We start from the raw sequence: 15,364 nt of genomic DNA on the forward strand, positions 1-15,364 counted from the left end.
AAAAGACTTTCAAAAAGTTAGAAACATCTGTAAATGCCTAAGCAACTTTAAAGCCTACCCCTAAATTGCTTACAAACCTTTATATCCCCAGTCCCCGATGGAATTTTCAATGTGATTTACCCAGTGTCACAGAGAAAGGAACTGTTTGATCACCTGGCCGTTAGGAGATTCTGGAACACTTTGGATACTGGCAATATATTTCTTTCTTGTTTATTTATTAATCAAACGCAGTATTAATAGTTTACCTAGTGTTGAAACGATTTTGAGTTAGGTAAAGCAATCTGGCTGAAATGTAATTATAAGAAAGTAGGTGTGAATTTTAAAAGTGGTTGAAGAATGAACAATATTTACAGGTAGACATCATCACAGTCCTATGCAATTGTTTATTGCCAAGCTCTGACTAGCTGACTTTATTTCTGTCTCTAGTTGGTTGGTGTGCTGCATTCACCTCCCTCAAATGCAGATCTGACAAAGGTAAGCCACAGATTTATACCTTTATTTGATGAAGAAATTAAGCCCTTTCAAGATAGGTGTCACATTTTTTGACCCCTTGTGTAGAAAAGAATTTGAAATTAAAGATGTCAGAATGAGAGGAAATGCAAGGTTAGTTACATAGCCTAGTGTCCAAGATGCTTACTGGAAGGAGGAAATTACAAGCTGTGCTTTCTGCTTTATTGAATTATTTAGACTTCAAATACATTATTCACTGGAAAAATACAAAGCTCTTCCAAGAACCACTTCCAAGGTGAGTGCCCTTACTGCATATAAGATGTTTTTTCTCCAAATTCCACTAAGAAATTTCACAAGGGTTTAAAGAAGTGTTAATACCATTGTTACTGCATTCTCATCTTAGTGAGATGATTTTTTTCTGATATTACTCCAGCAAGTTTTATGGAAAGAAGGAGATGGCTACAAATGTAGATAGCTTTTTGCATGCTTTAATGACAAAATCAGATGCGATGCAAGAGTTATGTTTTCTGAAGTTATGAGAAGCAAAATAAAATGTTGTGGTACAGCTTTCACCAAATGCAAATCACAGGTGGTGTGTTATCTGTATAAAAAGGTTTGTTTTGATGAACAGATAAATGATGAAGATATTAATAAGGTTTTATGTTGATAAGAATCCTTCAGTGGTATTTGTAGTACCTTTTAAGGAAAACGAAATATTTTATTTAAATGTGTTATATAAATATTTAAATATTTTAAAACTTATTCCTTCAGGATCTTCCCATTATTTCATTTTTTTTCTTCTAGCTTTCTTGTATTCCCATAGTGCAATTATGCTCATACTTCAAATCATAGAATGGCAGGGAACAATCTTTCACTGGCAGGCGATTAATGATATTAGTATGGTGACCTAATACGGTAAATATGGTCTATTTCCATCCTGCTGTAATCCCATTGAAACCTATGAGTCACACTGAGGATGTTTGGCCTTATGCCTTTTCCTTTGCTGAATTTTAAGACTCTGTGAGTCTCCCTTCTGTCTTTCAAAGCTGTGTGTGCAGTCACCTGATTTGCATCATTACTGAAGCCTTTAGTCAGAAAGAACTATAGAAGAGGCAGCAGTGGATTTACCTAACCAATCAACTGAGCTCTCCCAAGCACAATTATGTGAATCCTAGACGCGGTAGCATTGTTTTGACAGATGGCTTCAAAACTTCCAGAGACATTGAGAAATCCTGATCACTTTATTCTAAATTATTTGGAACCTGCTATCTAATCATAGTGTTCCAGACTTCATTAATTCAAGCTTCTCACTGAATTTACTAAGCCATAAATTCTGGATTGTGTTTTGCTCCAGTGATATTCACTCTGACCATTCCACTGGGTAGCTGAAAGTGCAAGTAGATATCTCTGAAGATTGCAAAACGCAGCAAAAAAATGAAGTATTAGTTTCTGAGTTTTTGTGGCAGGGTTCTGTCAAGCTTAAACTCCAGTTGTTCACTATCTTATGTTCAACAAAAATAAACATAGTACCAAAAAAAATTTTGAATGCTATAAATATGCTGTAAGGGAGAGAATTAGCACGCATACAGCTGCTGAAGGCAGATTTGATAAGCTGTAGTAAATTCATTTTGCATGAATCTTGCATTGATGAAATTTAAAAGGTTAAATCATTTGCAGTAACTCACTGTTAACCCCTGATGTAAGTGGAACATCTAACTATATTTCTACTTCAGAAGTAAAAATAATAAAAGATTGTGAAGTGGCATTGTAGCTACAGTCATTCAGGCCTGCAGTTCCTGATGATTTTTTTTCACCAAGACTAATGTCTTTTAAGAAGCATGAATGCAGATGAATCCGTGCTTTATGTTTCAAAGTGATACTTGGCACAAATGCAGGAAAAACTGCACAGCTTTCCCTCCTGCAATCAGCAGAGCTACAAGTAGTCAGTTACAACCATTTTGATCATAAATCATCTTGGAAGGGGGGAGCAACCCCTAGTGTTTCATATAAGCTTCAGTGTTCCTGCAGTATAAGAATGCTGAGTTGAGTTGCTTTTTTTTTTTTTCTAAGTAAAAGGATTTTTTTCAATAAAACAATATTAGAAAAGAAATCTCTGCTGGGTATCTTGCAAAGATTATTTCTTTTATTGCAGTAGCACTGAGACTGCATTCTCATTTTACCAGATATTGTTCAAATACCAAGAGACAGACAGCAAAGATAAAAAGAAAGCAAACTATAAATACTCAAGGGATCTGGAAAGGTCATTGATAGATGCTTTTGTTCTGGTTACTTTTCTGAATTCTAAAATAGACAATGAAAAGAGTGAGGAGAGAGAGATATGTATCATAATCAGCTGAAACTTCTAGAGGGGAGTATTCTGTTTCTAGAGATTGATTACCAGTTTATTTGTACTCCTGAGTTCCGTTAGGACTGGAATTAGAGTGTAGCAAACATGGCTGCTTGGTGAATACAATCCAGGTCTGTGGATATGCTAAAATACTTGAAAGTCTTGAGTTTTAGGCTATTTTACTCATGCTTGAACAAAAATGTAAGGTGTCTGCCAGATACCCAGCACCTTGTAAGGATGTTGCACCCAACTCAAGGTACGTAATTCAGCTGTGAATTTCCTGAGGCTGCTTCTGTAGGTGTCATGCATACCAGGGTTAGAATGCAGTGCTATTGCACATAGATCACAACTGGGCGAGAGCTCATCTCACTCCCTTCCTCAGCTGCAGTTGCTCAGGCAACAAGCTCCATCAGCAACAGAAAGGCATAGAAGGAAACTGTAAGGAGTGGGAGGAGAGAGGTGTCCCAGGGGCTAGAGAGGATGGAGGGCAGGGGAGGGAGAATAGTGGTACCTGTCTCGGAGAAGATATTTGCCATTACTGTTGCATAGACAATGGAGAGAAAGGGTGCCAGAGTTGCATCAAAGCACCTCAATTAAAGCTGCTTTCTAAATCTTCCGTTTGGAGTATATTTTATTGTTGTTCTCTGTTAGCTGTTTTGCCCCGCCCACACTCCCCCCCCCCAAAAAATAAAAAGCTTTACAAAAGCTTTACATTGTCTGACAGTACATACCAAAAAGAACCTTTTTTTTTTTTTCTTCCGAAGCCTAGATTTTTCTTCTTAATTTCATTGAATGCTATTGTTTGGGTACACCTGTTTGTTTTCATAGTTTTGGGAAGCTCTGAAGTGAGAGTGCTATGGAAAGAACAGGAGATGAGAGCTGGTGAGAGGTGGTGATTGTGCCACAAATCTAAGGCAGTTACTTGGTGTTTCATGTCTTATGGCAGAGCATCCAGGTTTTGACAGAAAGCTGCAAACTTGTACCAGGAATGTGAGAGATTATTCCATAAAAATGCAGGTTTCACATAATCGGGTACATAAATAGTTGCTTTTGATTTGTTACCCTTTGGACAGTGAAAGAATGAGTGGCTCAAGAAAAGGAAGAGTGAAGAGGGAGTTTATATTGCTTATAGAGAAGAAAAAGCTGCACAGGAAGGGAAGATGAAAGAGGAGACTCAGACCAAAGTGAGGAAGGAGGAGAGATAAGGGCAAATTTTAATATAATTTCCAAGCTTTCATATGGGAGAAAAACAAAAAGGGAGAGATCCTTAGGGAGGATAAAAGATACAAAAATTTAAGGAAGCACAGAAAATCTTTGAGCTGGAAGGAAAAAAAAATAAGAAAAGTACACGTTTCTGTGTAAATGGTGGGAAATGTTTGAGAAAGCAACCCCAAATTCTGAAAAATATTGAAAATATTGAAGGAATGTCAGAAGGCAGGCACATCTTTGTTTTTCAGGTAGAAAAAGACTGTCACCCACTGGCCCTTCAACAGATGGTTGTATAGCTTTTGTGTTTTATTTTGAATTCCTGTAGGTGCTTTCAAAGAATGATGTAACAAATACTTGGAAAAGGGGAGCCCTGATTTTTATTGTTTGTTTGTTTGTTTTTGTTGTTTGTTTTTTCTTGTTGTTATTTTTGTTTTTGAGTATTCCTTACTTAGGAACACACTTCTTCCTGAGCTTTTTAGTAAAAGGAGATATAGAAACACAAAGAATGAACGAAACTTTTTACAGTCATATCAATATTGAAAAGGATTGAAAAGTCAGGAAAAAAATAATTATGCTGATTATGAGGAGGTAGTTCTTAGCAGAGTGACTATTATGGCAGTGTTGTCCATTGGAGATGATAGTTCTGTCCTTTGGGATATTTGAAACTGGATTGGACAGAAGACTGCTGGTTTAGTAAATGTCTTATGTGTGTAAACGTGGGTGACGCAGAATCACAGGGCAGTGTCATGCATAGCTGAACCATTGTACTGCTATGAAAGTATTGCTTGCCCTGCATTTGCAGTAGGTCCGTTTCTTAAATTAGACTCGCAGACAAGTAACATTGCATGAATTTGAGTCCCAACAGTTGTATTCTAGGCTGGGATCAAGTGCAATCAGGAACTGGCAGCTGCTCATGGAATATCTGAATAGGGAGGTTATATTCAGAATTTTCCTTCAGCACCAAGTATGGGCATAAATATTCTTGTGCATCAGGATTTATACATCCCTCATTAGTTGCATGTCTAAATCCTCTTTACATTGAGAAACTTACAGTGGTGGTTTTAGTTATTCTTAGAGCTAATCCCTGGGCAAAAACATATTTGGGAGGGTATAATCCTTCAGTAGTTTTAGACTTGCTTCTGCTGTGCCCAGCTATTAAAAATACTTCTAATTTCCATTCAGTGAGTATACTTAATTTGTCTTCATAGCTGTGGGTGTGGGAACGTGTTTGTATTTTTCATTAGCTAATGTTTCCAAATTGAGTTTCATGTCATTGGCAGAGAATGTCAGAACTGAATTTCTTCCTCATTCCGGAGCCTACGTGTGGCAGAAATTTTGTTTGAGGAGGGCCAGCTAAATGGTCTTCTCATTCTAAAATACTTCTGGAAATCCCCTTCTTGATTCATACATTCATAAATTTAGATTCTGTTTGTCACACATGAATAATGCCTTAATTTTCTAGAGCTTACTGGGAATACCACACTCTTAGAGGTGTTTATTTTGCTGGGTTTTGCCTGACAGAGACCTGTACAAGCAACAGTTTGTTCTTTCTAGAAGTGTCAGGTGCTGCTGTCTGTATGTGTAAACTAGGAATAGGCATAAAATGAAATCTCACGTCCATGTGCTTCTTGACTGCAGGGAAATGGGGATTCATGGTTTTGAGTCCAGATCTTGGCAAATAGACGCTTTTAGCTTTTACTAAGAAGGTGAATCATAGTCTTCACTGCTCGTCAGAATGACCTCAGGCTTAGAGCCATTTTCATAGTCAAGACCAAGTCATTTTGTGGCTTAGGATCAACTGTTGTCTAAATGTGTCAGACATACAGTAGCTTAACAACAGCAGTATAAATAGAATATGTTACAATTTTGGTAGCATGGACAAAAAGTCCCATTCAGCTGCTGTGATGATTTGCTGTTGGTGTTAGGAAACTCTCCAAACATGGAGACTGGCATTGCTGAATGTTTCCTCTAGAGCAAGGGAGTAAGAGGCGGGGCGGTTGGCTGCAGGCTCCAGGCTTGTAATGAGAGGCCAAGGTGCTGCCTGGAGTTTCTCCAGCGTAGAAAGAGCTTTGTCCTCTGCTTTTGTGGCACCTTAGCTGCCACCGGTGGGGGTAAGGGAAGGCTAGAGAGGTCTGCGTCCCAGATCTTTGCTGGAAGTTGTGGGGGAACACACATCTTCTTCTGGAAGAAGATAAAACATGTACAAGAAAGCATTCAGCTTTGACCTGGCATTTATGTAATTATAGATGTTGATAATTAATACTTGCCAGCAGATGGCGCCCACGAATGTTGAGAGCAGAGAGCAGGGTCAGTGGGACCCGCAATCTTTGCCTTTTGTGTATCGCCTGAACAGTTTTTTTTTTTTTTTTTTTTCCAAGCAGCTGTTAAGAAGCTCGGCATAGTATGCCGTCCTAAATTAATTTGTAAAACAGCAAGTAATGCATCAAATTGACAACACCCGTTGCTTTGTGTGAGAACTGAAACTGTCTGGGGGTTGGTTGTGGGAAGAAGTGTCTGCAGTACTGGTGACGGAGGAAAAGCAGCACTGCAGGATTCCAGAGAGGAATGGCCATGGCAGGAGGAAAAAATCCCTTGTTCCAGATGCAGCTTCACTTTAAACGTAGTGACTTGTCTGAAACAAATGTATACAGTAAATAAAACCCTTATAAAGCCTTGCAGAAGGCTAGTTAATTACAAATAATTGTTTGGGTGGGTGTAATTGGGATGGTATGTCAGGAATGAGATTTCTTGCTTAGTCATGCTTTGCAACATATGTTCAAACATTTTTTTTCCTCTTATAAATATTGGAGAGAATAAGATGGGATGCTTTAGAAGTGAGAGCTTGCTTCTCTTGCTCTCAGCACTCAGGTGAAACAGAGAGAGGGATTAAAAATGGATTAAATAAGCATTCCTGAGGGAGTAGAGAACTCTGGGAATAGTGCTCTGGCCTACTAATTGTGAAGAATGCAAAAAAAATTTGCCAGATGCTTTTTCAGATTTGGAAAAGCACGGTATTTGCATTGGTTTTTGCCTGATTTACAGCTGCTTTCTTTTTTCTTTTGTTTGTTTGTTTGTTTGTTTCCTCTGACTTTTTAACTGGTTCAAGTATCCAATGTGTCTTCACAATTCTATTCAGATGTCCTTTCCTGATGTATCCCAGGTGCCTTAAAATGTCAGTAGGACTGGAAATAAAACTGTGACCCATAAAACGATACTCAAACTCTTGTGTAATTCCAACTTGTTGAGATACACCATTTGAATTTTAGGCAATTTATTCTCTAGGGCAATGTTCTCTGCCTGATTGCTTGAGAACATTATAGTTGAATTCCAGGGGAATACCATAAAGAGGTGAGGCCATGACATGTATATACTTTATGTCTATGTTTAGTTATTATTGTGTGCTTTCTAAATGCTGGGCAAGGAGATTAGTCAGCACATCTAATTATTACATGTTAATTAGTACCCTAAGAACAGCAACAGATCACAAATATTCCTGAGAAATCAATTTCTCTCTGGGAATTAGGGCTGTTGTAGTACTGCCTCCCGAGAAACTGATAGACTGGCAGTAGGCACTGTTCAGCACTTAAGTTTCTGTGGGGAAAGATAAGACTACTGGTAACAAAGGGCAAAATGGCAGTGTCTCAGTGTTAGCAGCTGAATCTATTCTGTCTGTCTCCTGCCAAAAAGCCTATTAAGCCTTTCAGCATTATGCTGTCTGTGACACTAGGAGTTGGTCCCATTTATACTAATAGCTTTACTGTAACGGAGTAGCATGCATACCCTTTGTTAGTCCTACAGATAAATTTCCAGACAGTATATGGAACATAAATCGCTTAAAAGATGTCCTTAATGTATCATATATAATATGTAATATATTAACTATCTATATATGCTTAATATCTAGCATAAATCTGTATCACTGTTCATAGAATCATAGAATCATAGAATGGCCTGGGTTGAAAAGGACCTTAAAGATCATCTAGTTTCAACCCCGCTGCTCTGGGCAGGGTTGCCAAACACTAGAGCAGGCTGCCCAGAGCCGCATCCAGCCTGGCCTTAAATGCCTCCAGGGATGGGGCATCCACAACCCCATCCCTGGAGGCTATTCTATTAAGTTCTACGTTGGATTGGAAGAATAACATTGGTGTATAACATTGCCATTTATTTCATAGCTGCTGTCAAACTAACTGACTCTTTACTAGCCTTTTTGTCTATTTTATCCTGTTTGTATTCTTTTGATCTGTGCCACATTTTAATGCAATGATGTGTTATCCTTTCATAAGGTTTGCTTCCCTACTGAGCATTCAGGAGCGCAACATGCTACGTGCTTATGCACCATGAATTGTTTCACATAAAATGCGTTTGTTTGTTTGTTTTCCACAGATGCTAGTCAAGAAGCCAAATTTAGGGACCCAAAGTACAAGTATTGTTAGAGGCATAAGAGTTGTTGTATTGCTTAGAAATGGATCGCAAAGACCTACCCTACTCAGTTGGGACTCTGAGTTCCTACAAAACTGCAGAATGCAAAATAGGTAGTAATCTGCATGAAAAGCTTAAGCAAACAGTGAACTCTCATTCATGTTAAAACACCACACTGTACTCATTTAAAAAAACAACCAAGCAAAAAAAAAAAAAAAAGAGGTAGATATGTAGCCTGTGAACATGTAGTAGGAATTAAAGAAAAACTTGAAACAGCAAAACATCTCAGCTACTATGCAGTGTTGCAACTCACTGTGCATGCATACAAGAAACTCTTGCAAAACAGTTGCTTTGAGTAGCAGATGCTTTTATTGTATCTAGAAGAGGCATTCTGCTGAATAGTATTTTGTAATATTATTCCATAAACAGTGACAACAACCCTGACCTCTGGTAAAACAGACCTATGTTCTAGATTAACAGAACAATGAAATTAATAAAAATAAAAATTAAAAATTAAAAAAAAATCAGAAACAAAGTATGCATGAGTGAGCAGAGAGAGAAATTTCCCCCAATTTGCCTATGTAATTTTAGTCTACCCTCCCATGTACATGGTTATTATACAGCTTTTCATCATGTAATCACGTACTGTGGGAAATAGCTGAGCAAAAACACATCATGATTTCTACAGTGCTTTGTCCATGCTTGTGATGCCATGCTGTGCAAACGTTTACATTCCCACCCATTTATTTCATGCATTTCCCTTCTCTTTAGCTTTCTTTCAAAATAATTAATTAATTAAACAGCTTATTTCCTGCAAAGATCTATGGGCTACTGTTTACTTCCAACTTTATTATTGTTTGGGGCAGTAATTGCTGCAGATCTGTGTTTGAAGTATTATGAAAGAGTCAAAGCTTTTTTTCTTTTCCATAGTCTGGTTTCTCATACACAGTTGGTGTTCTTATGCAGTATTTGCAGAGACACTGCTGCTCGTATGTCTTTGATATCTTTCTGATTAAATGATGTTGTCCTTTGTCAGGCTTTCCAGTCACCAGACACTAAAGAGGCAGCCAGAGCAGACTTTGTCACCAAAGCTACAGTTAGGGGAAGCATACAGTAAATTTCTGGTCCCCATGTGCTATCACGCAGAACAACATGGTGTTTTCCCATTCTCATTGGGGAGCAGTGTTTGTGCATGTGAGCCTGTTGCTAAGATGGATGCATTTTTGCTGGGCTTTGTACACAGCTACTTAGTTTAATATTACTTTCAGGCTTTGATTTTGTGTAGAATGAACAGATCTTGAGAATTCTAGGAAAAAGAATACAACAGAAGAGAGAAAATCAGTGTTAGTTAAACTAGCATACTTTTTAAGAAAAGAAGATTTGCAAATTCCTCTGGATTTCTTTCTGTCAGACTGCAGATACAGCTAACAGCACATTTACAGCATGCTGCTGCTGGCTGCTTCTTCACTCAGCCTTTTGCTCCATGATGGGCACTGCAATGCAATCTTAAAATACGTGTATTATTGTTGTAGTCTGTGTATCATGTGTGTTGATTTGGGTTTTCATTTTCAAAGTTCATTATGAATTTTCTTGTCACAATTAAGGCTTCTTTCTTAGTTTTGGTGATAAGAAATTTCACAGCTCCTACTTAAAGGCTTGCAGAAAGCATTCTTGCTGAAGCTCTAACATTTCCTGTTAGGTAACTGAGGTTAACCTAACACATTACTTGAGGGGCATACAAGAGATCAGACTTCATCTGATATTCCAAAATAAATGCTGACACAGTTTTTCAGTTAAAAAAAGTTTGCCAGAATATTTTAGAAACCAACAATTATATGCTAATATTTCTAGACTAACAGGAATCAGAATTAGAATTAATGAGTTCTCTGAAGGTATATCTGTCACATATTTAATGATAGTAGGCACATTAATGCTCCCAGCACTCTGCTAACATTATGCAACCCTTGCAATAGCTGTCTGCAGTAAATACCGGTCTTGATTTGATGCTAGAGAAAATGAAATCTCGTTTACAGATGTGGCACCCTGAAGTGCTAAGTGTGTTTCCCCTCTGAAGTCAGTGGATGTGAACATTACTTGGACTATCTGTATAAAGCTGTGACCCAGGGGAGTTGGCGATATTACTTGTGACTGAAAATGTCCTTGTTTAAAATATATTTACAATTTAGAACCTCTGGCTGCCATAGCTTTGTACTGCCCAGTTGGGTGCACCAGTTTGCAGTCAGTGAAGCCTTGAATTTAGAGAAGCAGCAATTTGTAAACATACCTCTTGAGCTGCTCATGTCTCCTGGCATAAGCACAAAGATAAATGATGAGTAAATATATTTGCTTAGAGAATGAAGTTTTAACCTGTCACATTTTCTGTGGATGCTAATTAAATGACCTGATTTTTCTCTGTCGTCATTCTCCCCTGTGTAAAATTAGAATAATAATTGCACCTATCTTAGAAGAAGGTGAAAGAATAAATTTTCCCTAATACTGAGACGGTGTTGCTCTAACAGAAGGATTTCTTAATCCTTCTTATGATAGAATAAGAACACCTAGCTAAGGTGCCAAACACCACTGTGCTTGACATTGTACGTATGCTGACAAAGGCATTGTCTTCTTTTGGCAAACTGTTTGGTCAAAATAAACAGGTAGATATTAGACTCTTCACTTTCAGTCTCCCCATAATTCACTATATCGCCACAAACTAATTGTGCCTGTGATTCATTTAACTTGCAATTTATAAAAGAAAGTACCTATAAATGGGAATTGGTTTGAAATTCTGCTGCTTTTTACTCATTTGGTTTACGCTCCTTTCCATTCACAAGTAATACAACCAACTACTAGTAGTCTTTAATGTAAAAATTGGATATGAGGAAAAGAGACATGGCAGTTTAATTAATTGCTGCTGCAGTTATACCTTTGTGCAAGGTTGGTGTTGACGGGTGTAGAATTCACTCACCAAGACTACAAGACCCACTCTCAATTGGTTTGACTGTGGTCTTTGGAGTTGTTCATACTTCTTTTTGAATTACCTCATTTCAGGCTAGGATAGTACTAGGCATGTGCAGAGCAGATATCTTCAGGCAGACCGGTGGACATAAAAGGACCTAAAGGGTTCCAATTTGGCTCTTAACTTTCCTCATCTAGGAGTTGTTTTAAGCTTGAAGGTCTATGTGAATCCCATTGTAGGCTTAATTTATAAATTCAGCTCTAGTTCTATAGGCTAGAAATAAGGAGGATTTTCCTTCAGTCTTGATGTCCAGCATATATCCTGGATAGTTGTGTCTGTGTATTTGACATCACTGGTGGCAGACTTGACAGAATAGAAAACCTTTCATTTTGCTCATTAATAGAAATTCCACTTAACCCCAATGTGATAAAAAAAGAAAAAGAAAAAGAAAAAGAAAAAGAAAAAGAAAAAGAAAAAGAAAAAGAAAAAGAAAAAGAAAAAGAAAAAGAAAAAGAAAAAGAAAAAGAAAAAGAAAAAGAAAAAGAAAAAGAAAAAGAAAAAAAAAGTCATGAATATAGAAAGACTATGGCTCATGCCTTTGTTCCTGAATTTTGCGTAATAAGAATAATTTCCCTCATCCAGGGAAATAGGGGACTGGAGTACATAGAGATATTTCGGTTTCCAGAAATATCTCATGCTGCACCTGAGTTATTAGGCCTTCTTGTTGCCGTGTTGGATAACTAGCACATACAGCAAGCTCTTAGTCACATGAAGGAATACTCTCTCTTTCCCTTCCTTTTCAGTGCATCAGTATGCCTGTCATCTCATGTCCTTGCTTTAAAATAGGTATCTTCTTGCAGACTAACGTCCAGCCTGAAGGACATCTTGCTTGCAGATAGATCATCTTGGCCACTGTCTAGGAGCTCTTCAAACATGTATTAGTGACAAAAATTATCCATCAGAACTCATTCGTTCCTTCACAAGGGCTTTTGAAGAATAACTAAGTTTCTTTTCATTTTAAGGATGCAGAAATAAGTACTGTTGATGTCTGGCCACAGTGAGTCTCCCTGCACTACAGAAACTGGTGTACTTCTGCTGCTGTTCTTTCACTTAATTTTTGAGCCACAGTATCTGAAAAGACTGTTTTAAAAGCAAAAGTAAATCAAGGGGCAGTGTAAGCCAGATGGTATGGTCCTGATGACTCTAGACTTATGACTGGGCTTTAGCAAGTTGCTGTTTTTCTCCCCCAGGACATGCCTCCACTGGAGATTGCAGTGTAGCTTAGAGGTATCCAACCTGTCCTTAAACTAGATTGTCAAGAAACAGGGAAAATTAGTCCATGGCAGACTCCCTTCAGAACTGCTGTAGCTGGAGTGCTGCCCAGTCTCAGCCAAACAAGCTGGGCTCATTTAAAACTGGTTTTGGTCTCTATACTTTTGGTCTTTTGGTCTCTATATTTTAGGCTTTGGTAAGGATCTAGCTCTGGTTTTCCCTGTTTAATCTAGTGAAAATTTTACAAGTGCTGTAGGAAAAGCTTTATCAGTTGTGAATAACAAATGCTAGGAGGAGCCAGTAGTTTTTTGTAGAATGTCTTTAAATTTCTAAGGTGGGCACCAGAATCAGCAGCAAGGCAAGAAAGCATATTAAAGTCAGAGGATTGTGTCTTGTACCAATTCTCCTTCTAAAATGATGTTGAAATTGTACTGAAAGATGTTGAAATTGCTCCGAAGATGTTGAAATTGCACCAAACTAGCAGTAACTCTGCTTTGGTACTAATGAACTACTGAACTAAGCTCCTGGGAATGATGAATGAGGGAAATAAAGTATTTTTAATTCTCCTGATCTAATCTGTGGGGTTTAATTAAGTATCCAGTTTTAAATCCGGTTGTGTTTGTATATGGCTTTAGCATTTCCTCTTAATTCAAAGAGTAAACACGGCCATGTTCTTCTCTCACAGATTTCTCTGTAAATGTTCTTTAAGGTTGAAATGCCTGTCAGAAACACTGATTACTTTTTCTTGTGACCTTTTTTATTTTCCTCTTGAAAACTTGCTTCTAAATAATCTACAAAATGTGGGTAAGCTTACCTTAAAAAATAATTAAATGTGAAATAAATCTCATAACTTTTGAAGTTGAGAATAGTTTACATCTAGAAAGAAATACGGGATTATTGAGATGTGGTTTTGGTGGCCTTAGATCACTGTGTACCTGCCACACTCTGCAAGGAGGTGAGCAGATCCTCCAGACAAAATATACAAGCCCCTATTTCTTTTGCTTAGGGCTTGTGTTTTTTAAGATTAAAACTTTGATTCCTGTTGTTTTGTATCCCCAGCACTTGATTGAAATGAGTTAATTACTTCTAAACTGAAAAGATATTTTGGAAGAACAATTTGTGAATTTTTGGACCTGGTCATATTTATATAGCTACTCCGGTTTTATGTCTCAGATGACCTTCAGATATAACCATTTTTTTTATTTTTTATTTTTTATCTTCCAGATATCTACCTTTTTTATTTTGCTGATACTTGATTCTGGATCCTAGGGGAACCATATGCATATCCGTGTTGCCAGCTATGTTCTACCTATCCAGGTACACAATGCATACGTTAATAGTGTATCATATGTTCAAATTGAGCTTTCGTCTGCAAATTCATGCATCTCCTACATGAATTTGGGTATTTGGACGTATATTTTATAAGAGGGCAATACATAAAGATCCTTATTGATCAGCCATGATGTGCAGAAGTGCTATTCAGACTTAGACTAGAGTTAAGCATAAGTCAAATCAAGGACTAGGCTGGCAAGTATTCAGGCTCAGGCACCACAATGCTGAAATCTGCATTTATTCTAATCTATTCAGCTACGATTTCTGCAGTGCAGCCAGTATCTAAGTTGACCTTAAATCCAAAGAATCATTGATTGCTGGTCTGTTTCCAAAGGCTTAATCACTTCTTATCTTGGGTTTCTTCTGTTCTTCCTTATGCCTCTACAGACTTAAATGATATTTCTGTTGCTGTTTGTTTTTGTTTTTTTTTTTTTTTTTCCGAAACAGTCCTTCACATCACGTATGGATTATCAGTATTTTTGCACTTCCTTTTTGGACTATTAATTTCACTTGATCCCACTTCTGCATGCAGTCAGAAGGGTCTTTAGGAGAATCAGCTATCAGTTACTGTGCAGGCAAGACATTTTTTCCCACTCTGTTTATTTTCTTCATGATGTCCTTGTGTCAATCCTTGTGTTCTCTGTGCATTCTGAAGGAAACTGCTACCTTCTCCAGGCCGACTGTGTGCTGAGGAAAAGGTTGCTGTGAGCAGGACAGGGGAGTTCCTGCCCTCAGTTTGTGTCCAGCCTTCTAGCATCTGGGTTCGGCAGATGGAAGTCCTTGTGAGTCCCTGGAGCTTACTTTCTGCAGGTGGGCAGTGCCTGCAGTCTGATTCCATACAGAGTTGTAAAAGGCATTGGGGTCTCCAAAAGTTTAGTAGCTTCGAGTTCTAGAAAATCTAACAAGTGGAATTTTTCTGAGGATTGTAAGAACATTTTCTTTCAGGAATAGTAAGGTGCACACCTCACCAGTTACAAGGTCTTCAGAATTAAAACAACAACAAAACCAACAACAACAATCACAAACAAAAAAAGCCCACCAACCTGCCCCCTCAAAAACAAACAAACAAACGAACAAACAAACAAAAAACTCGGAAGATTTCTTTTTGTAATATGGTCATGACAATGTATTTTCTCTCCAACTTATTTATTGGAAACAGCTGAATCATTTCTTGCTGAAATGCTCTCCAAAATGTTCAGCCAATGACATGGAAAATTTTGACTGAAACATTTATTTAGCAGCTGCAGTCAAGTTTTTTTAATGGGGAGTGACAGGCTGGTGTGGCAATGTTGGATTCTGTGAGCCCAGACTATAATGCACATATATATAAACACAACCTTACTGTTCAGTCATCCAATCATCCAAGTGAATAGAACATG

At 37.8% G+C, this 15,364-nt stretch overlaps 1 protein-coding gene across 1 annotated transcript in view; it reads left to right on the forward strand.

Annotated features, from left to right (window-relative positions):
- Nucleotides 1-15,364, forward strand: part of CLHC1 (clathrin heavy chain linker domain containing 1) — a 55,677-nt gene that overhangs the window by 13,555 nt on the left and 26,758 nt on the right. The window contains exons 15-17 of the mRNA XM_080586770.1: nucleotides 427-474; nucleotides 13,878-13,970; nucleotides 14,641-14,795. The gene's annotated coding sequence lies outside the window, so the exon portion shown is untranslated. The remainder of the gene's footprint in view (nucleotides 1-426; nucleotides 475-13,877; nucleotides 13,971-14,640; nucleotides 14,796-15,364) is intronic.

Source organism: Anser brachyrhynchus, assembly GCF_964034855.1.
Source record: "Anser brachyrhynchus genome assembly, chromosome: 3".
Classification (NCBI taxonomy): Eukaryota; Metazoa; Chordata; class Aves; order Anseriformes; family Anatidae; genus Anser; species Anser brachyrhynchus.